This window comes from Sus scrofa, chromosome 13 (genome assembly GCF_054392235.1).
Source record: "Sus scrofa isolate SSC_HxYL_T2T_F1_AM1 chromosome 13, Sscrofa_HxYL_maternal_Yorkshire_Landrace_v2.0, whole genome shotgun sequence".
Lineage (NCBI taxonomy): Eukaryota > Metazoa > Chordata > Mammalia > Artiodactyla > Suidae > Sus > Sus scrofa.
The window spans coordinates 81,646,822-81,670,573 of NC_139395.1; the positions used below are offsets into that span (position 1 = coordinate 81,646,822).

At 48.6% G+C, this 23,752-nt stretch overlaps 1 protein-coding gene across 15 annotated transcripts in view; it reads right to left on the minus strand.

The window, feature by feature from the left end:
* The window catches only part of ATP2B2 (ATPase plasma membrane Ca2+ transporting 2), a 371,725-nt gene extending 349,731 nt beyond the window's left edge, over positions 1 to 21,994 (minus strand). For all 15 annotated transcript variants that reach the window (XM_084989467.1, XM_084989474.1, XM_084989470.1 and 12 more), the window contains exon 1: positions 21,804 to 21,994. The gene's annotated coding sequence lies outside the window, so the exon portion shown is untranslated. The remainder of the gene's footprint in view (positions 1 to 21,803) is intronic.
* Between the last annotated feature and the right edge of the window lie 1,758 nt (positions 21,995 to 23,752).

Below are 23,752 nucleotides of genomic sequence, written 5' to 3' on the forward strand. Positions count from 1 at the left end.
GCAGCCCACTGTCCACTTGCCAAAAAGTGCCTGGGGTTGCTTCTGCCTCGAGGAGGTGCCTTTTCCTAATGTGCACAGAGGCACCCTCTGATCTAGTGGTGGGAGTGTACAGGCACATGCAGCTCACGTATGCATGCGCACACACAAGTGTGAGCACATATGAGCACGACAGCCACAGGGACCTATGTGTGACCCTTCATGAGGGACAGATCTTCGACAAACACAATTCTAGTTACATTGTCACTTATTTATCCTTGTACTCAAAGGCTTCCATTTCTAAAGCAAAATTCCTTTTTATATAACATCTCAGATTTTTTTTTCCCTAAAAACACCAAAGGACAATCTTCCATAGACCAGATCACTTGGAACCGGGGTGACTTAGTTTTTTTTCTTTTCTTCTTTTTCTTTTTTCTTTTTTCCAATTCTAGGGCCGCTTCCCACAGCATATGGAGGTTCCCAGGCTAGGGGTCCAATCAGAGCTGTAGCCACCGGCCTACGCCAGAGCCACAGCAACACAGGATCCGAGCCGTGTCTGCAACCGACACCACAGCTCACGGCAACACTAGATCCTTAACCCACTGAGCAAGGCCAGGGATCGAACCCACAACCTCATGGTTCCTAGTCGGATTCATTAACCACTGCACCATGACAGGAACGCCAGGGGGTGACTTGGTTTTAATGAGCCACTCATTGACCTCTCATGGCTGAACCGTGAAATGCATTTTCCATCTCTCCTTCCTTTCTGGGTCCCTCATCTTCTTCCAGTCTCTTTCTGATTCCCACTAACCTGGGACCTCATGGTGGCCCCAGTGGGAGCCACAGGGGATTGGAGGCTGAGTTTGTCTCAGCAGAGAGGTGAGTGCCCCTTTGATAAAAGACCAGCAGGCTCCCATGGCTCTCCACAGAAAAGCCCCAAGACACAAACGCTGTGCACGGTTTCCTCAAATAGATGCCAGGCTTGTGGAGGCCAGGGACTGGGTCTTGGGAGCCACAAGGGGATCTGTGACAAGTGGCCCGAGAGACTAGAACTGGATCTGTTTTTCAAAGAGAGCAATTCTCAAGTACCCATTATGTTCTGGGTGTTGTTGTATCTTCACCAAATCATCGCAACAACCCTATTTCACAGACAGGAAAACTGAGAACATTTTCTAAACAGTGGTTTCTATTCCCTCTAAAAAAACAAAATGAGAAGAGAAGGCTTTAGGCACAATTCATGGAAAGGTCTAGTTCTGGAAATACTGGGGTGGGGCTGGGGTGCCGTGCTCTGATGTCACCCAACAGGCTCACTTTACAGATGGGGAAACTGAAGCCCAGAGAGGTGCCTGGGCAGGTGGAGAGGCACGGCTGAGGGGCTGGAACCTTGTCTTCTGAAAGCACACAGAGTGCTGAGCATCCCTGGCCAAGGCTGACATCCATTGCACACAGCCCAGAGAGGCGGCCAACAGAAGTAGTTCTACGCAAAACCTCCTGGTGCACATATACCTTAGGAAATAAAGACCGTGGGTCTGGGGACTTGGTTCTGTCTCTTACTGGCAGCCTGGGGTGAACAACCTTTCTACACACCAGCGTCCTCATACATAAAATGGGAACAATACAAATACGTTTTCCCTTAAAGTATTGTTGTGAGGATTAAGTGAGATGATCCATGTAAAATGCTTAGCGCACCGCATGGTGCATATAAAGTGCTCAAGTATTGTTGACTTGGGTTATCTCGATAGGCTAAAAAAATGCTCTGGATGCTTCTGTAACAACATGAAGCAGATGTAAGATGCCTTTCCAATGGCATTTTAGGCCAATGCTGTTTTCTTCAGTTTAGAATCTTCTGGGAATAAGTTTAGAGGAAATTTGCTTGCATCAGAATTTTTAGTCTTAGGGGAAAAACAGGTGATGATATGATGGGAATAAAAAGGGTCACTGGGGCTCAAAACATCTCTCAGTTATTAGTTGTATGGCCTTAGAAATAACAGTAATAATGGTCAGCAGCCAACACTTATTGAATACTTTGTGCCAAGACCTTGTTCCGATTTACATATATAATCCATATATTTATTGTCATTATTCAGATCATATACTCCCTAAATTTTCACCATGACCCCTGTGAGGAAAGCATCAGGTATTTTCTTCATTTATCTCTCCCAGCCTCAGTTTCTCCATCTGTGAGATAGGCCAATGCACAATGGCCCACCCCATGGGGTTCCCATCCAACCCTCATCCATCCATCATTCATCAACCATCCATCCATCATCCATCCATACATGTATGCATCCATCTGTTTATCAGGAATACCCAGAAGACAAAATATGTGATGCTGCTTCTTAGACACAAAATCCTAGAAAACGACAAGCTGGTCAGTGTACACACCACAGACCACACACTCGCCATTCTTAGGAGCTCCAGCCACAGAGAAGGCCCTGTAGCTACTGCAGGAAGGACATCCCAATTCCAAGGTGTGGCACTTGCCCCAAGGGAATAGCTGTTGACTCTTGAGAGCACACATCTAGAATAACAGGCATGTCTTACTTTTCAACACTCTTCCACATGTCCTTTGCCTCAAAGGACTACTGTTCAAAATCAGAAGGGAAAATGTTTGTTCAGAAATTAGCCCGGGTCCATTTTAGTTTAGATTTGTCCCTGTTGCTTTGTGCCAAATGACCTGAATCCTCCAAGAAAGTTACCAGAGAAAGAAAATTCACTCTCAGATGGGGACAAAGTTGAGGCAAACAGTCCTTCAGGTTGGTATGATTTATCCCTTGCAAGAGACATGGCCGATACAAGCAGCCAAATCAGCAAAGTCATTTTACAAAACCCACAAAGTGCTTACCAAAACACAGGCCATTAATTTCCCTTGATGTTGAATGGGCAAGACAGAGGACCTGGCTTGATGAGGAGGGAGAAGACTGGAGAGAAGGGGACGTGGCCCAGAAAGGTATCGTGGGGCCCTCAGTGAAGAAAGGCAAAGCGGAGGATCATGAAAGCCTCTCCCTTCACTGTTCCCATGTGGAAACCACCTGGGCGGATGCTCACACTGCCACTACCCAGTGTGAGCGGCTGGGAAGGAGCGTGGGTCTGTGACTAGTGGGGGGGATCCACTTTGAGCTCACAGAATTGTTAGTGACATTAAATAAGATAAACTGCTCCCAAAATAGGATAACTCGGTGTTCCCCAGACTTAGGGGTATCCTGGGCCAGTAAAATTAAAAAAAGCAAAACCCAATCCAACAAAGAAACAAAAAACATTAGGTAAAGCAATCTAGTGTTGCCAAATAGAAACATTAAAAGAAAAAGAAAAGACCTTCCTCTAGCATCAGCATCATAGAAGAAAGTCCATTTTAGCACAGAAAGGGTGGGAAGGTTGAAATCCCAGGACAAAGGGGCCTCTTCTTCTCTTAAGGCTATGGAAAGCTCCCCACCACCATCCAATTTGCCTCGGACCAGAGAACCTTGCTGAGGACCAGCACTGGCCTCATGTGGTTGCCAGGAAACCACTAAGATGAAGTAGTTCGCACACGGAGGGAGTCTGGTGTCTATTAGTGCCCTGCCTTGTTTGTCACACTCTGCTACGCTGTTAAGGTATTTGCTGCACATTCTTCCCCTGGTGGTGGGCTTTGTGTGGGCAGCACTCAGGTGCTGGATAGAGGAGGTGCTTAATGAACGTGGAGTGAACTGGCGAAGAACATTCTAGAGAGAGCAGATGCCAGTCCCAGAGATCATGCAGAGATTAAAACTAAGGGAGGGGGCCAACCCCCTGCCTCCACATACCAAACCACCCCTGCCACCTGCCACCTGCCACCTGCCACGCACAGAGGATTCTATCCTCATACTGCAGAAGGGACACAAAGGCTCTGGGCACAAACTGCAAAAAATAATGTTCATGTCAAAACAATGGGAGCTTTCGTTTAGAAAGGGTAAAGCAGGAAAGGACCTGGGAGGGAGGTAACTCTCAGTTATGACTATTTATCATGCAGAAGAGGATACACCTCTGATTCTTGAATGAGGCCCCTTTAAGATCAATTGGAGGTGCAACATCCAATCCACAGGGTGAGCCAAGGCTACTGTGGAACCTTGTATCATCATCCTCTGACAATTACTGAGCACTCACACAGTATAACTAAGATAAATGCATGAATGGATGATGGATGAATAGATAAACGAATGCATACATGGATGGGTGGATGAACAGTTGGATGGATGAATGAATGAAGGATGGTTGGAAGAATAGATGGATGGATGGATGGATGGGTGGGTACAAAGATAGAGAAAAACATATATAGCTATATATCTCCACATCTCAGTCTCTCCTTACAAAAACTACTACTTTCGCTATTTTATAGATGAGGAAACTGAGGGTTCTGAAGTTTGTCACTTGATCTAGTTACTCAAATCACTTGAGCAACTTTGAACTCTCTACCTTTTGATGATTAAACTGTGTGAAGCACATGCATAAAGCTCTTCTGGTAATCACCCTCAGAGACAGAAGTGGCTTTGCACCTGCAGACATCAATACTGTATGAAGAGAAAGAGAAGGGCAGCAAAATCCACTCCTGGAGGAAAATCATTCACTTAATTATGGGAAAGGTCATGGTCCGATCATTCTCACCTAGTTATGAATTAAAAGATGCTCAAACCCATTTTAGAAAAGGCTTTGGGAGTTCCCATTGCGGCTCAGTGGTTAAGGAACCCAACCAGTATCCATGAAGATGGGCATTCAATCCCTAGCCTCGCTCAGTGGGTTAAGGATCTGGCATTGCTGTGAGCTGCGTGGTAGGTTGCAGACGCAGCTCGGATCCCGCACTGCTGTAGCTGTAGTGTAGACTGGCAGCTGTAGCTCTGATTTGCCACCTAGACTGGAACCTCCATATGCCACAGGTATGGCCCTAAAAAGACCAAAGAAAAAGAAAGAAAGAAAGAAAAAAAGGAAAGAAAGAAAGAAAAAGAAAAAAAGAAAAGAAAAGGCTTTGAATCAAGTTTTTAAAACTCAAACCATAACCCCCTATTGAGCACCTCTCTGTTCATAGTGAAGCTCAAACACCTAGTACAGCACCTGACACGCAGCAGGTGCTTGCTAAGTTTTTGCTGAGTCTTTGCAGAATTGTTGCCCCTGAGGCTTTCAGAAGGCCTGTTCCAGATCTTCAGTTCTTTCTAACCAGATGCTTTCAAGTCAAAATAGGAATGTTTCTTTTAGAATAAGAATGGAAACAGCACAGGCCTTGGGGTGGTGGTGGGGTGGGGATTCTGGCTGAGCCACTTGCTGACTGTGTGATCCCTGGAAGGTTCCTTAGCTTCCAGGAGGCTCAGAGTCTGATCTGCAAAATGCGGATAGAGAGATCTCTATATCACTGGACTGTTCAGAGAGCAACATTCATAAATAATCTCACAACAAGTCATGCTGTGAAGGAAAGCTTCCTGGGCTTTGAGTACCATGAGGCAGGCCCTTGGGGCTACCACATTAGCCACTCTCCCCTTGCTGATTCCCAGGACTCACATGCTCCAGCAGCTGTAAGAGGACCAGACCAGCCACTGCATCCATCCAGGAGAGGGCCTTGGCCCCCTGGCTGCTCCAGCTGTGGTTTTTTGGACCCACTGCCAAGACACCTCTGTAGGGCCCTCAGGCTTTATCTCAACAGCCTGTTCTATTAGCACCCAACTCACATTTATTTCTCCTGGTCCTCCATGCCATTCCTCTGCCTGAAGCCTGATACAAACAGCAGGATGGGAAGTCCCCAAGAAGATCCATGAAAATGAACTTCCACTTTTCAAAGAACAACCATACCGAGTGCGGGTCCATTCCCGTGATGCATGGGTCCAGTGCCAAAAGCCAGCATGGGAAGTCACCAGAAAGTCGCCATGGCCTCCCTGTGACTGTACTTACGAGGTGCTCAGCCCACATCTGATAATCACGGAACCTGATATTTCCCTTCCTCTGACACTGAGGCAGAAGGATGGAGATTTTCCATCTTCCCATGTCTCGAGCAGATGAACCCAGTGAAGTTAAATTCCCCAGGATCACACAGCAGCTCACACTCAAACCTCAATACCCTGAGACCACATTCATCTGAGGAAAAAGGGGTGGTGGTGATGGGTTTTCATTACATGTAACAGATCCAACATCAACATAGGGTCATGGGTTCCGGGAAAACGTCCCCATGGAGTATTTCTCTTAATCTTCCAACAATGCTACCTTCCTCCCCCCCTCCCCCCTCCGTAAGGTTGAGAAAATTAAAGCTCAGAGAGGTCATGCGACAGAAAGCATGAAAGTCAAGATTTGAACTCAGGCCATTCTGACCCTCGTCTGTTTTACTGGCTGGCTCTTAGAAGATTTTGATGAATCCTATTCGGTTGGAGAGAGGGGGAATGAATCTTTACAGCAACTCTATTTTCTTTTAATTAATTTAAAATCTGCATATTTGTACAAGACATACAAGCTTAAGGAGTTGGAGGTGGTGAGCAAACAAAACCCAAGCCAACAGGATTTCGATTTCTGCTCAAAGAGCGGACAGAGTTAATACACAGATGCAGGCATTAGGATCTGCTTTGGCAGAGTGAGCCGAAAATAGCTGCTGTCCTCTTCCCTGCCTCTCGCCCCAATCATTCATTAATTTCTGCTTTGTGGGCGCCGAGGCTCATCGGCTGCAGACAAGTCATCTGGCCTCGCAGTCTTTTTCTGCAGCCGGGTGATAAATATTTGCCAAGACCCAGCAGGAAACAGATGAGGGGACACGTCGAGGTCACGATCATGGCTACTGGATGCCCACGATCCGAGGAATCCCTGGGTCTGAAATGACTCCCTCAGTGACCCAAAGAGCATCTTCATGTTTCACTGTCTTGGCCAGCACTTAGAAGGATGGTTTGTGGTCCTCTGATGGGGACAGGAAGGTGTCCCCATCAGCACACAAGTTGCTGTGACTCCCAGGATGCAGGTTTCCAGGTGATACTGAGAACGGGACCAACTGGGTCAAACCACACATGCAGGAGAAGCCAGGGGTTCAAACCAGGTCCCCAAGACACATTTGGTGAATGAATGAATGAATGAGCGAGTGAGTGAGTGCACTGCTTTGCACCTCGGTGTCCGTGGTGGTGATTATCCTACCACATAAACTCTGAGGCAGTTTAAAGGAAATGAACAGGCTCTCTTCTCTTACCTTAAAAGCTAAGTGCTGTACAAGTGTTACTTGTGATTGGAAATTCAGCACTTGCCTTCAAAAAAATCTCAACTCTCATCAACCTAGCAAGCGTTCCCAAGAGTCTGCTTGGTGCTCTGTTCCAAGCCACACATGGGTGTGTGGAAATGAAGAGATGCAGCAGGCTGCAGAAGCACCCCCATCTGAGAGGAGCCTCCTCCATGGCCCCCAGGACATGTGGTGGATTTGCTAATGGGCTACAGGAGAGAAGAGAGAAGAATATTCGCCCCTGCCCTGCACGGCACTCATGTGGGCTCTAGGGAATGTCTATGTGTCCCATAACAGACTCTTCTGCTTCCAACCATCTGTCACCATGTGCCTAAAAACTTACAGAAAGAGCTGGGGTCTGAGATCAGATAGAAAATGTGTGAACATCCATTTTCCCCAAGACAGGACTGAAAGGAGTATTAAGTGAGATGCCAGTAGGCATGCTGGACACACTTATCACAAACCGCAAAAGTGTGACCTCGTTCCACAGCCAACAGCCAGTGTGGGCAAAAAGGCCTGAGACTCTGATTGCAGCCTCTTGGTGTTGGGGCAGGAAATGTGTGAAAGAAAAGTATGTGGTATCCTCAAGGTCAAGGGTATTCGATTAACACTTCACAGCTCTTGTGAGGGGTAAAGCCAGTATATTATGGCTAAGGGCCTCATGCTTCCTCTGGCCAACCTGTAAAATGGGTACAATGGACGCTTTCCTTCAGCAGATATTTGAGTGCCTCCCCCGTGCCAGGCCTACCTGCTTCAGTTGCAGGGGGGGCACCATGTGCAAGGGCAAATGAGCCCCAATTCCCTGCCCCCATGGGCCTCCCATTCTGGGGAGGTGGACCTGCTTAACAGCCAGCAAAGTGCATGCTAAAGCTTGTCCCTTCCTTTATTGGACTGTGCTTCTTTGTTCTTTCCTAAACAAACATCGTATTGAATGCCTGATTGTGCTTCTTGCTCTTTCCTCACCGTGATGTGGTCTGGGTTAGAACCACATTACTCCAAAGAGATTTGGATTCATCTCTTTGTTCCTGGTACACAGGCTTCCTCAGTGCAGCTCAGTGTGCTTGAATCAGCTTCCTGCGGTGGGAGAGTCACTAGAATATGAACCCACATGGGCAGGGACTTGGACCATTTTGTTCAGGCTACGTCCCCTGAGCCTGGCATAGTGCCCAACATATAGTAGGCACTCAATAAATGATTATTAGGTGAAAGAATGCATTCAGGTTCCTTCTGTGTCATTTCTAATTCTTCTATACCAGAGTGTTAGGTGACCATCTGTGAAGGCCTCCTGGGGCACAGGACCACAAACTCTATGGCAGACATTAGCATCCCTGTGGACTCACAAGGCCAGAGAGCTCGTGTATTTATTTTTAACTTTTTATCTGAAAATAATTATAGATTCACAGGGGGTTGCAAGGAAATATACAGGGAAGACCCACATACCCTTCTCCTAGCCTCCCCCAAAGTCAGAATCTTGCATAAACAGAGTATAACATCAAAGGCAAGAAATGGACATTCCACCACCCACAGAACTTTTTCACACCACATCCATCATACAGGAGTGCATGCATGTATGTGTGTGTGTGTGTGTACAGCTCTCTGCAATTTTATCACACGTGTACTTTTGTGTAACACCAGCACCGCCAAGATATTCAACTGTACCATCGCCATAAGGCCCCCACCTCCCCTTTATACTGTACTCCCCTCTCCATTTCCTGACCCCTGATAACCACTAAGCTATTCTCTATTCCATTACTGTCATTTAACCAATGCTACCTAAATGCAGTCGTGGAACATGTATGTTTTTGGGACTTGCCTTTTCACTCTTCGGTCATCTAGATGGCTGCGTGTATCAACAGTTCCCCCATGAGATGGCCATTCCACACTGTGTTTAACCCTTGCATGTATTTTTAATTCTAAGAAATACAACAGAATTGTCCCCTCAAGTGGCATGGAAACCCTAGCCAGCAGTGTACACAGCAGCTATTGCTCCCATATCCTCACCAACCCTGGAGAGCATCACACTTTTTAGTTTCTGCCAACTTCATGAGTAAAAATTGGTCTCACGTTATTTTAGGGATTATTATTGTCCTGATTCTATAGGTAAGACTCTTGTAGAAAACCCTCTGCACTGCAAGGACTCCTAGGTATCAGGAAGACTTTAAAGAGGGATGGCTACCCCTGTGACAGCCCTGGAGGCCAAGGCTCATGCTGGCATTTGTGCAGACCTTCAGTTAAAGGCCTACCTGGAACCCAGCCCCTTCCAGTGTGACTCTGCCATCAAGAGATGCCCTCTTATTTCCCCAATCCTTGAATTTGAGGTGACCTCAAACTTGCTTTGGCCAATAGGACACACTGGAAGTGACACTGTGCTGATTTTGAGCCTAGGTCTCAAGATTCCTTGCGTGCTTATGCTGTCTCTCATAGGCCTGCCACATTATCACATGAACAGACCCAGGCACACTGATGGAGGAGGAGACACAGCATGAAGCAGAGCTAAGCCGTCCCATGAAGACTGTCCTAGATCAGCCCAGAGCCAGCCAGCCTCCACACAGGTTGAACTTCCAGGATCAGCGAGCTGCCTACCTGGCCTACAGCAGACCACAGACATGTGGGAAGACAGAGGGTCCAGAAGAACCATTCTGACCTGAAGATTCATCAGCAATAACATGAAGTGACCACTTCAAGACACTGAGTTGGCAAGAACCTACTGTATAGCACAGGGAAATCTACTCAATAGTTTGTAATAACCTATATGAGAAAAAAGAATGGACGTTATGTACACACACACACACACACACACACACACACACACACACACACACACACATCTCACTTTGCTGTACACCTGAAACGAATACAACATTGTTAAGTCAACTACACTCCAGTAAAATAAAACAAAAAGACACTGAGTTTGGGGCAGTTTGTTAAGTAGCAACAGCTAACTGATACAACAGTACTGGAGAAACTGCCATCTAGACAAAGCTCTCTGGGCACAGTGACAACTGCACAAGATGGATTTGAAGGAGTCTCTGGCAAATTAAGATTCACATATCTCTGTTCCAAATATACAAAAGCCCTAGACAAGTTCCCCCACTCAATCCCCAGCCCCCGGCCGCCTACTCTGCATACAGAACTTTAACAACTCTGTCAAAGACCGTTGCCGTCTGAACATGACAGAGGGTAAGAAACCCAAAGTGGTGAAGCTGCCTCCTCCTCGGTCTCACCCTGGGAGACACGGTGTTTGCAGTTAAAAATACCCTTTCCCCTCCTCTCAAACATGGAAACTGTCCAGGGTCAGCCTCCCACACACTTCCACTCAATTTCTGACTCTGGTTATAAAACCTTGTGCACAAAAATAGATTTCAAGGGGATTTCATAGACATGTTCTCAGGCATAATTGCAGTGTTCCCACAAACTTTAGAGAATTTCAATTTCAGTCTTTGAACGCACGCTCTTCCAAGCCCTGCCCCAGGTATTAAACATCAGGAAGAGCTGTGACTGATTTCTCTGTCTCTGCTTCTCTCACAATCCGGGCAGGTGTCAGGCGCAGCTGTTCTCAACATGCTTCTGCCTCAGCTGGTTTCGGCAGTTGCCTCCGCCCACCTCCAAACTGCCTGGCCACTGGTTTGCACACCTGCCTGGTCCTTGCTGGCTGCTTACCTGCCCTGGCACCACTCTGCTCTCCCTTCCAACCTCTGCCCTTCCTGTCCCTTGCTTCCCTAGAACAAAGGCATCCACAACCCCCCCTCACTCTGTTCTGATCCCTTTTGTCATTGCAGCCTCCCCCCTCTACCTCGCAGAGTTTGGAACAAGGAGGATGCTAGAATTCAACTGGCCCAACCACCTTAGTGTGCAAAGGAAGCTTGGAGAGGCAGGCTTGGGGGTGAGGTCAAGGTCAAGTGTGGAGGGGTGGACCCAAGCAGAACTGGAACCTAGGATCCGTATACCATGGGCGTCACCTCTAGATCTGGTTGCCCAACAAGTTCTAAAACAACAGCAACAACGGTAATTATGATAGCTCCATTTATTAAATTCTTATGTGCTGGGCACTGGGCACATATTTAATTATCATGATCAATTATAGCCAGAGAAACTGAGGTATGGAGAAAGGAAGTGTCCTACCAAGGTCACAGCTATTCATCAGCAGATCGGGGAATCTGACTTTAGGTTTGATACCAAAGACCATGGCTCCTCAGGCCCCCCTGAATCCTGTTGGAAAAAACCTCTTCAACTTGGATGTTTCACCTCCCCTGCACACGGAACCAAGCTCCTCAAGACCCTCCTGTCAGTTTCCAGAATCCCCTTTCCCATTCACTTCACTGCCTGTTGGTCTTAGGTGGTCCCTCAAAGGCCACGATGGTCCTGTTGTAGAATGGAGGCAGGCTTTCAGAGCAGATCTGCTTTCTCAGCCAAACTCCATCACTTTCTGGCTCTGTGATGCTAGACAGGAAATCTCACCTTCTAAGCCTCAGCTTCCCCATCTACAAAAGGGGGACAGAATGATCCACTTCATAGAGACACAGGCAAGATAAGGTAAAATGATACAAGGACGGTGCTCAGCGCATGGCATGCCCTCAGGGATGAATCCTCTTCAGGCTTGTCAGTGCCTTCACTGCCTCATACCCACCACACTCACATCCACTGAGTACAGTGTTTTTCTCCACCACTTACATCTGCCCTTCACAGTATCTGGTCTCTAATGGGCCTCGTCCTACTTTTCTGGGTACCTATGAGGCATTTACCTTCTATGACACATCCAGTCAGTGCCACAGTCCAGGCCCCAATTCTACACATTGTTTAGGTTTTAGTGTCTTCCCCAGAATGAAACTGCAACATCTTTGAGGGCAAAGCTGCTCCTATACTTTCTAAATACCTAGACCACCCCTGCCCCAAATGACTGAGCACTGGCATTGCTGGTGCACAGAGAATCCTAAAATCGCAGCATTCGAGAGAGTCTCCAGAAACATCTACTGATTCATTTCATTCATTTGTTCAACCAATATTTGCTCAATATCCACCATGTGCCATGCCAAGTGTTAGCATATGGAAGACGCAGGAAGGAGGAAGCCCCAAGCCCCTGTCCTCTCACAGCTCCAGCCGAATGGAAAAGCTGGGAGTCTGATTGCACAGTTGGGCAGATCCTGGGGGCTGCCTCCCCAGTGGCCATTCCCTTCCTGGCAGGCAGAGCCCTGTGTTGGGCATCTACCTGTGACCCCTGCTGATGCAGAGCAAAGTCCTGGTCCATTAAAGCCCTTAGTCACATTATCTCGGCGGTGATTGGTTTAGGCATGAACATGTGACCCAATTCCAGCCAATGAGACAGAAGGGGAAGTTGTCTGGGAGCTTCTGGGAAAGAATTCCTTCCTGATAAAAGAAACACCACCGAGATGCCTCTGCCTTTTGTCTCCCAGGCACTGTGACATCTACAGAGGATGCTTGGGACATAGGAATCCTTCCAGATGACGATGGCAGAGAAGGATAGAAAGACTATGGATTTTGATGGCATGGAAGGAGCTGCTGAATTAACCAACTCCAGAGCTTTTGGTAAAACAAGCATATGTAAAATAATATGTAAAATAAGAAAGGGTCTTGGGACCCTTTGGCTCAGTGGAAATGAACTGACTAGTATCCACGAGGATATGGGTTCAATCCTTGGCCTTGCTCAGTGGGTCAGGGATCCAGTGTTGCTGTGAGCTGTGGTGTATGTGGCAGACGTGGCTCAGATCCCACGTTGCTGTAGCTGTGTCATAGGCCAGCAGCTGTAGCTCAGATTTGACCCCTAGCCTGGGAACTTCCATATGCCGCACTCGCAGACGTAGGAAGAGAAAAGAAAAGAAAAGACAAGACAAGAAAAGAAAAAAGAAAAAGAGTCTTATTATCTGTCAGTAGAGTCAAGGAATCCAATTCACTGAAGTCAACAGCAGACCCCCTGGTTCAACAGTGACTCCCCAAGAGTCCACTCTCTCGTGATGGCCTGCAGGACATCCTTCACGAGCCCTGAGCAGCTGTGCCTTGCTTTCGGGGGTGAGTGAGGTGGGTGAGGGATGGTGAGGCAAAGCTTCATCCATGATCAGTTTTTCCATTTTAATAGTGAGAAAGAACTGGCCTGTCAGCACACATGGCATCTGCAAAACCAGGAGGCAGGAGCTAGCCCAGTGTATGTGCAGAGGAAAGGTCTGGACTATGGAGGAGCCCACATTGCAGAAGGAGATAGCAGCTCCTTTGCCACATCCTCTCCAGGCCTCTTTGTTTTTCTGTAAAATGGGAACAGAGGCCTTCCTCAAGAGGCAGTTGTGAGGTTCTCATGGGACTGTCCATATAAAAATACTCAAAATTACTTGGCTCTCTGTGAATCTTAATTGCCATCACATTTGGCCTTTGCGTTGGGAATGGCTCATCCCAAACCAGCTCCCTCCATGTGCTCCCCCTCTTTTCCACTCCCTCCAGCCTTCCAGCCCAGCTTCAATCTCCCTTTCATCTCTCTCCTTCTTCAGACCCTTTGCAGGCTGCCCTTCCACCAGAAATGATTTCTCTACCTGACCACACCATGGCTCTCATCTCTTCTTTCATCCCAAACAGTTTTGACTGACTCAGCGACTCCACTTCTAGGAATCTGTCTTTGGATGATGCCTGGACAACTGCCCAGGGGTCCACATGCAAGAATATTCATCACATTGTCTACAATGGGACAATTCAGGACACAACCTAAGTGCCCAGCAAGAAGGGATCCATTAAATAAACTATGGCAGAGCCACTTAGATGAGGCAGAGATATATTTATTGATGTTTAAGCTGTCCATACTCTATTATTGAGAGAGAAAGGTACCGAAAAAAAAAAAGTTTCTATCTATGTACCAATTAATCATAGAGAAATGTCTGGAAGGACATTTGACAAAATGTTAATGGAGACTAGCTCTGTTTTACGGCATTTCATTTGAGTTTTACTTTATACTTTTTGATACCATTTAAAATTGTATTATCATTATGTAACATGTCTATAATTGGGGAAGAAAGTTATTTTTATTTTTAAAAGGGAAAAAGGAACAGAGAATTGCAACCAAGATCCACTTTCTTTGGACAATCTCACCTAAAATCATGCGCTGGTTCTACTGCCCTGGAACCGCCCCCTCCACACACCCGCCCCCATGACACTCCACCTCCACCTGGAAACTTTCTAGTGTAGTAAGTGCACTACTGTGCCAGGCCAAGCCTAATGGCAGAAAACTCTCTCATATTGAATAGGAATAGACTTTAAAACAATAGACTCATTCTCAATCCAAATTTGGTCTTCTGTTCCCCTCCCCTCCCCCATGCACTTGTCATCCTCCATCATAGCCACTCATCAAGTGACATGATATCCTGGAGGATGCCTCATTCTGGGCAGAGCAAAGGCCTGGAGATGTGCAAGCATGTGGTTCATTTCAAGGATGTTGTGGACTTGTCAGGCAGAGCGTGGACCACATGGGACAGAAGCAGATGAGGTCAGGGTAAAATCAGTAAGGTCCACATATTCTGGCCTAGGGAGACTGGCTTTCAACTCACAAGGCAGTGGTTCTCACCCATTTTGTGTTCACAACACCTTAACAAACTAACATTTTAGCATTACATGTGAAAATGTAAAAATATCTCTAAACAAGTTGTTGATTGTTTTACCTCACACCCTACCCATATTAGGCAGGACAGGTTATGATGCAATAACAAATAAGCCCAAAGTGTCTGTGACTTAAGCAAAGTCACTGATACTACATGCCCATCATGGGTTGGTTGAGGGCACTGCTCTGCATCCTCACTCAGGAATCAAACTGAGGGGGGTTCCATCTCCATGCTGCCTCAATTGCCAGGGAGGAAAGGGGGATGGTGGCCAATGGCACACTGGTTATTAAAGTTTTGACCCAGAAATCACACATGTCACTTCTCAAACTTCACTGGCCAAAGCAAGACACACAACTATAACTGACATCAAAACAGTCAAGGAAGTTCAGTTACCATGTACCTCAAAAGTAAGGAGATGTAAATACTTCTACAGCACTATTGACTAACCCAAGTAATACACTAAAAAGAATCGAGAAGAGGACAGGTGGGGGAGGAGGAAGAAGAGAGCAAAGGAGGGAAATGACATTTATGATCCAGGCTTTGTGCTAAACACTTCACAAATTGTAGTTCTTAAAACAATCCCAAGTACTACTTTTATTTTCCCTTCTCTCACTGCTGAGGAAATGGGCACAGAGAATTGAAGCCACTTAGCCAAAGTCACACGGCTAGTAAGAGATCTGTCTAGAATTTGTTCCTCAACTAATGTGACGTTACCAGCCAACAGTGAATCAGTGCCGATAAAAACATGCAGTGACTTCAGAATTCAGCTGGTTGTCCTTTGCAAGGATTTGTTGAGTGAGAACTCCCCTGGCCTCACGTTCTTGTCTACTCCCGACAACGTGTGGGAGATTCGCTCAACATGGCGTGTCTCTCCAATGCCAGTTCATCACACACTGTGCCTCTTACGTCTCATCTACACCACTACCCTTCACAGCTCACCCAGCTAGTTTCCTCAAATAGCATCAAAAGCACATTTTTTGATGGCCCACCTTTGAGTTGTGGACAGCAATCACCACTTAGGCAAGGGAGCCTCATCCCAGGACTTTGTTGTTGTTGTCACTGGGTGGGGGACAGTGACTATTTATGCTTTATAGGAAATCCGGCCGTCCATAGTATTAGGCATCTACTCTGTGCCAGGGCTTGAGGATGCAAAGATAAAAGTAAAAGACCCAATCTGAGAAGCACAGTGACAATAGGGCAACAGGATGAGGCTGTTTCCCTTTTCTGGGTACAGCCCCCTTCCCCTTGTCCCCTACCAGGGCCTGACACATCACTGCTCTCCAACCTCCCAGCCCCATGAAACCAGGAAGTATCCGTCAGCAACATCTTCACACCAGTGGCTTCCAGCTAACGGAGCAGGTGCCACGTGGTGAGGCCAGCTTGGAACTGGAAACCGTAGGACTGGTTTTGAGATCAGGCTTCATCAGTGAGTAAGCCTGTGGGGAAAGGAAGCTGGTATTTATCGAGACATATCATAGCTTGCTGTGCAGAGACCAAAAGATACAAAGAAATGTGAAAAATGCTCTGTGAAGTTACAAGCTGATGGCAATGGTAACAGTAACAGCTGTGTGCCAGGCACTGTTCTAAGAATTACTTGACTTAAATCTTCTTCCTCACAAAAGCACCCAAGGGGCAGGTGCTGTCGGTAGCCTGTTTTACAGATGAGAAAACAGAGGGCTGAAACCACTCACTCACCCAGGATCACAGAGACCCCACGAGAAAGTGATGGCACCAAGACTGTGGGGCAAGTAGGCTGGCTCCAAAGGTAGATGCTATTGTGTACCCATGGGCTGTTTTCTCTCTCAATATGGACTGAACAGTTGTTGTTATTGGCTCCTAAAGAACTTTCGATTCTTCAGAACTGGTGTTAGCCTTGGGGGAGAGGTGACTTCATTTTTGGCCCAAATCGTTCATAAACCCATAAATGTTCACTCACTCTGGTTCATTGTCATTGTGCACTGACTCGCATCCTCCCCAAAGATACGCTGGAGTCCTAACCCTGGCACCTGTGAACAAGACCTTATTTGGAAATAGGGTCTTTGCACATGCGATCAAGTTTAGATGAGGTCATGCTCAGTGAGGGTGGGCTCTACTAATATGACTGTTGTCCTTATAAGGAGAGGGAGATTTGGTAATAGAGACACAGATAGAGGGGGGCCAGCCATGTGAAGACAGAGGCAGGAACTGGAGTCGTATAGTTACAAGTTAAGGAAGAGCAGAGACTGCTGGCAACCATCAGAAGCTAGGAAGATGTGAAAGCTCCAGAGATTTCAGGACAGTGGCCCGACACCTTGATTTAAGACTACTAGCCTCCAGAACTGGGAGAGAACAGATATCTGTTGTCTTAAGTGTCCCAGTTTGTGCTAATCTGTTAGGGCAGCCCTAGGAACTGACACAATGGTGTATAGAACACCTACTATGTTACAGGCACCCTGGGAATATGACACTAAATGAGACAGGAACTCAGACCCTAACATGCTCAGTTTGGTAGATCCGGCTTAGTTATAATAACTCTGCTCCAGGAAAAACTCAGCAGTAACCAAGTAGTAGATTAAGAGACAGGAGACATGAATTCTAGGTCTAGTTCAGACCCCTCAAATGCTGTGTGACCTTGGAGAAGTTGCTTTTTCTCTCTGGGCCTATCTTTCCACTTTTTCTGTAAAATCAAGGAGTTGGCCCAAGCAGTTGACCCAGAGAGTCTTTAAGGGATATCCTAGTTCTAAAGGTCTGTGACCTGCCGGGGTAAAGACAGGTGGGAAGGGTCAGAGGAAACCTGGTCAGCCCCCCATACCCCTCTTCACCATCTCCTTTAGGGAGCTCGTGAACTCTGCCTGCCTTAATTACCCCAGGGCCTGATACCGAATAACTAGGGACAGTCCTTATGCCCCAGAGCCCACTGAAATTATTCAAACTAGTCAATCCTAAACCTGCTTACCCTGTCTCACCTCCTTCTCATGAAACCACAATTAAGGCTATTGCCCATGTTCTCTCCCTGCTCCCTCAGCCTCCCACTTGACCCCGGTGCTCCCTGTGTGTACCCCCGAGGCCCTGCCATGGCATGGGGCGCCTTCTCCTCTCAGGAGCTATTGAAAATAGCAGTCATCTCCTGATCTGTTGCCCTTACTGTACCTAAATCCTATAAACTCTACATTTTACTTTGTTTTTCTTTTCTTTTTCAGCTGCACCCATAGCATATGGAAGTTCCCAGGCCAGGAATTGAATCCAAGCTGCATCTACAAATCCAAGCACCACAGGTGTGGCAAGCCTGGATCCTTAAGCCACTGCACTGGGCCAGGGATCAAACTGGCAATGCCACAGAAACAAGCCAGATCAATAACCCACTGCGCCACAGAGGGGATTCCTAAACTCTAAACTGAAAAACCGGAGCGCTATTACATACATCATAGGATTGTCATGAAGAATAAAGTAGATAAACATGGAAATTGTCTCACACAGCAACTGGTATATGGTGGGGGCTTTAGAAGTGTTATTTTCCTTTCTCTCTCCCCTATCTGTACCTTTTCTCCTACACCTTCCTAACCCCATCTCTCTCCTCCTCTCTGCATCCCAGGACTGGCTCCATAATTTGTGGGACCCAGTGAAAAATTTAAATGTGGGGTCCCTGATAAAAATTATTAAGAATTTCAATATGGCAACCCCAAAGCATTAAATCAGGTGTGGGGTCGTTCTCGTCATCGGGCCCTGTGTCACTACGTGGTCACACACCCGTGAAGCTGGCCCTGCTCCTGCCTCCTTCCCTGGCTTCCATCAAGTTTTCTTCTGCTTCTCAAATCTTTCTAGCCTCATTTTCCAATCTCAAGGACTCAATAGTTGAGCCCTCTTTTTTTGTTGTTTTTCTCTATTAATGGATTCAAAATTTTAGCTACCACATAGCTTCAATAATTCCACTTCACTGGTGGGAAGAGGAAAGCAGGCCAGTCTGACTTCATGAAAAGTCTGGGAAATAAGACATTACTAAAGAAACATAGGTTTATTATTCGTGGATTTATACTGTGACAGAGTGACATGGAGAGGAGGAAGTTAGAGCTTTTTGAATGTGATTTAACACACAGAAGAGATTTAACTTATACAGAGCACATTGCTTATTTGCTAATGATGCTACTGAACACCCTCTCCCTTAAGTAGGTTAATATTTCTCTTGTCAGCAATCAGTTTGCCTGGTGAAACCCTTTTGCCCCTATAGTCACTGGTAAAATTCTTCTGCAGCGATTCTATACCAAAATGATTTCTCTGACCTTGCACACAATCCATAGTATAGACTGGGTTAGGGAAAATTCTTGTCAAAAGGAAATCTAGCCCAACAAATTCTCTCTCTGCTTCCTGCCTACAGAACAGTCACATCTTCAGAGCATCTTTCGAAATGCCATAGCACTCTTGGACTACATCTTCACTGGTTCTGCTGTTTCAGACCTCACTCTTGTCACAGATAGATCCAGACCAATCTGGGGGTGGTATCCCCAAACAATTCACACACTCTATGCCTCCAAGACTTAGCCACCTGGGCCTGGAATGCCCTCCCATGAAATTGCACAGTCTAGCAGAATCCTAACTCATGTTTCAAGGTCCAGCTCAAAGGTCCTCTACTTTGGGAAGCTGCCTCTGACTTTTCCAGGCAGAATCTGGGCCTTCCTCTGCCCCCATGGCACATCTATTACAGCTTCTGTGCCCATAACAGTAGTCTGTGAGCCTCTTTGTGAGAGAATGAGAGCCTCGGTGGGCCCTGGGTCTTGTCCATCCCTGGGGAGGCAGTGTGGCCCAGCAGTAAAGTAGCAGAAGTGGTCCCAGCCTCACCGCTCACCAGCTACATGTAGATGGTAACAGCAGCTTCACAGCACTGGGAGGATTAAAGCAGATGGTGGCAGTGCTTAACAGAGCCTGGTAAAAAGCAAGCTCAAAAAACAGGAACAGTTCTCCATGAACACTGGAGTATAAACACGAGGTCACAGCATGGCCACACATCCCACTTTGGCTGGGCAGTCCTAGTTTGGGTCTGCGGTCCTGGTGTGATTATTAATAACGCCCTCTCTCATTCTCAAAAGCATCTCGTTTTGGATGACAAATTATAGGGTCACCCTAGATGATCGGGACCAGGTCTGTTTTGTTTACCAAGGTCTCCCTGGTATATCAAACAGTACTTAGCACATATTAAATACTTAATAAAAATGTGTCAAATGAATGAATGTGTCTCCAGGGCCCAGCAGGTGCCTGGCACCTGGTAGAAGCTAAATAACTACTAGATATGACTGATTTCTCTGTATTTCCAAGCACCTCTTGACTCAGAGAAGGCATGAATCAAAGCTTGGTGAGTGAATGAATGAATAAGTTCTTCCCATCTCCAATCTCCTCTGCTGCCAACAGTACCTCTGAGAGAAGAAGTGACATCTTACAGAAGTAGGGAGAAGAGTGGGTCAGATGGGAGGTGACAATGATGCTTCCCCATGAGACTGAGGGGAGTGGGGGTCTCTTCCCGGGGCTGTAGCAGGGCCCTATCTGCATTTTGAAGCTAGGTATTAGGGACTGATATCCCCATGGAAGCAGCAAGAAACCACAGCCTATGCCAGTCCAACTAGTAGGTCCAGAGGGGTCTTGAGGGTCTGGGGCCCTTGTCACCACTGAACATTCAATTTAGAGCATGAGTGCTCAGGGTTCTGGGAAACAGTCCCCCCAGCAGCCCTGTTAGCCACAGGGGAGAGCTCACCTAAATCTAGGTGCCAGAGCAGAAGGGAGAGGATGGAAATCATTTCTTCCCTTCCAGACCCAGAAGGGAAAGTTCACAGGTTGGTAGCCCAAAATTTTGGACACAGACCATGCACTAGGCATGATGGTAAACACTTCAAGAACATGAACCCAGCCATCAGCACATCCCTGTGAGGTAGCTACCCCCATTACACACATGGGGAAGGGAGTCAGAGGGGAAATGACTTGTCAGAGGTCATACAGCTGGTAAGAGGCAGAGCTCAAATCCTCCAGGTGTAGGAACCAAAGAGTCCCTCTCCATCCCTCCCCAACCCATTATAAGAAAGCCCAGTTCTTGCTCCTTCCAGGGGTTGGCTGTGTGACCTTGAGGCTGGCTCACCCTCTCTGGGCCTCACTTGCCTTTTCCAAGACTAATGCTCTAGGATGCTAGGACACACCTGATGCCAGGATATAGTTTCCTCCTGAGACCCCAGGGCTTCAGGGTGACCAGGTCCTTGTTGATTCCAGGTGTGCAGAACACATACTGATCTGCTGTGGGGGGGCCTCTGTGGTCCCTGCCTGAGCCCACTTCCTCAAGGACCCTTTGCGGCTGGGCTGAAAAATTAAGCTGCGGATATGAGAGCTCAACTGAGTGTGGGGCTTTGGAGCTCTTGTGTCACCAGGTGGGGGACTCTGGCACACAGTGCCTGGAGAAGGGCTGTGGGTGTGGGCAGGGTGAGGGGCTCGGGGAAAAATACTGAGAGAACCTGGCAGGGTGTGTGTGTGGGGGGGGGGAGGTGGCGGTGGTCCTGCAGTGCTTCGGCCCTTAGAAGCCTTTGCGGATGGGAGAAAGCTCCAGCCCTGGGCCAGAGTCCACAGCTCTGATCATGTCCCTCACCTGCAGGAACCGGGGCCTGGAGAAAGAGGGGCCCCCAATACTAGGGGAAGCCAGGCACAGAAGTCAGAGCCGGCTGGGAAAGAAGAAACTGGGGGTTCTAGCGCTCTGGACGCCCCCAAGCTCTGGGGCTGCTTCGAGCCCACGAAAGTTTTCTCGAAGCCCGGCGCACGGCGCGCCCCTTCCCCGGCGCCCGTAGGCGCCAGGTCCGCAGGCGCCCACCCCGGCCCGCCCCGCCCGCCGCCGGGTGCCCGCTCAAGGTCACCGCTGACAAGGCGCCTGTCTTGGAGGGGCAAAGGGACCCAGGACGCGTTCCGGCTCGGGCTCGGGCTCTGGCCCGGCAGGGGTCCGAGAGGCCGAGCACCAGTGGAAAGGAAGCCTGCCGGGAGGGAGATAGAGAACGAGGGAGAGGGGAGGAGGCCCAGAGCCCCGGGCCCGGCCACCCCTGCGTTACCTGCACCGGCTCTGGGAGAAAGATGCTGCTGCTGCCGCCGCTGCCGCTGCCGCTGCCGCCGCCACTGGTGCGCGCCCGGCCCGGCCCGGCCCCGCTGCGGCTGCGGCTCCTCTGCCGCGGCCGCCCGGCGCTCGCCTCGCCCCGCGGCCCCGCCGCCGCCCGCCTGCCTCCCTCCCTCTACCGTCGCCTCTGCCACCGCTGCACTGCGCTCTGCCCGCCTCTCTCCCTCCCTCCCCTCCCGCTCCCTCCTCCCCCGCGCGTTCCCCCTCGGCCCTCCCCAAACTCTGCACGGAGAGCGCCCTGCGGGACCTAGAACACGCCGTCCAGCGCCCTTCTCTATGAGCACGCAGGGTGGCCTGAGGAGGGGTCTCTGGCCTCCCCCAGGGCTGTCTCTTCAGGTACCAACATTAGCAGCAGCCCCTTACCCTCCCCCCGCACCCTACCATCAGCCCGGCCCTTTGGAGCCACCCCTTCCCCCCTTCCCCTTGGATCTGGATGCCCCCCCCAAAATAACACACACCTGAAACGTGTGTCGGGGGTCGCATAGTGTGGGACGAATTGAGGTGTGGAGGAGGTAGAAGGGGAAACCTAGTTTAGGGGGCGTGGGCTGGTGGGACCAATCCTAGGGTGTTTAGCCTGAGGGTACTCAGACACAGGAAAAAGATGGGGGTAGGGCAGGGGCACCTGTTGGTCCCCAGCCTCCAGCCTGGCCTGGCCTAGGGCCTAGAGAAGGCCAGGAGAGATCCTCTGCCCCAAGAGAAAGGTGAAAACCCCAGGCACACTGAAAGCACCTCCCCAAAGCAGGTTTCCCTTCCTTGGCGCAGGCCCCAGGTCACTGAAAAGCCCTGCTCCGCCAGGAAGCTGGCCACCTGACTCCCAGCGCCTTGGTCTGCTCCATGCCATCAATTAATCATGCCCGCTTGCTTATTTATTTATTGGCTTTATAAAAAGCCAAATGCACTGCTCTGCTCGCAGGAAGAGAGAAGAAGATGGGCCCCCATGGGGTGGGGGACAGGGAGGGCCTGGCCACGGTAAATCCCACTCCCCAGGCCTTGGCTTGTTGAATGAAGGGCTAGGGCCTGGGGAGACCCTGGGCTCTAGGCGTCTAAAAAGCTTGCTTCCTAGGAATGGCTGGGATCCTGCTCTCATTGGTGAGGACAAAATTCATCATGGCCTGTGCTCTGCAGCCCTGGGATGAGGCAGGGGATATTGACTCTTAGGGGCTTAGGCATAGAGGGAAGAGGGGGGCCTGGGAGGCCAGTGACCAGAAGGTCATCAGGCAGGTGTGAGAGGAGGTGTCTCCAGGCTCTTGGCTCAGCACACTCGGTTCTCACTGCTCCACACTTGGCTTGGCAGCAGCCCTTCATCTCCTGCTGTAGCCCTGTCCTCTCCCTCAGGTGCCCAGAGGACATCTCCCTGTGGACACTCCACCAACACACATTTCCTGTCCCTCTTAATGACATGGAGGTGCCTCCAGATGGCCAGTTCCAGGCTCTCCCATCACCAAATCCTCACTGATGAGGCCCACAGCCCCCCTGGAATCTGCTCTCCACCCTGAGTTGAAGGACTCCAACATCTCTGACAGTTGCCTCCTCTCTGCCTCCACCCAGCTGTCACACTTGCCTTCCTGAAGCCAGACATGAATCATGGCCAATTCTGCTCTAAAACTTTCTATAGCTCCCTAGCGCCCTCAGAAGTCCCAGAGCCTCAGGCTGCCGTTCCAAGTTCCTGCTCCGGCCCAAGTGCTCTTCCTCTCCCTTCCCACCTTGGTCCCCAGCATCCCTCCATGATGCACATTTAGCACTATACCATGTCTGTGTCGCTCTTCTGATCCTTCCATGGAAATGCCTTTCTCTCTCTCTCAATCAGTCACCATCCATAGTGTCAAAGCACAGCTTTAGTTATTATTTCTTTTATGAAACCTTCAGAAACCAGAAGAGAAGTTGAAA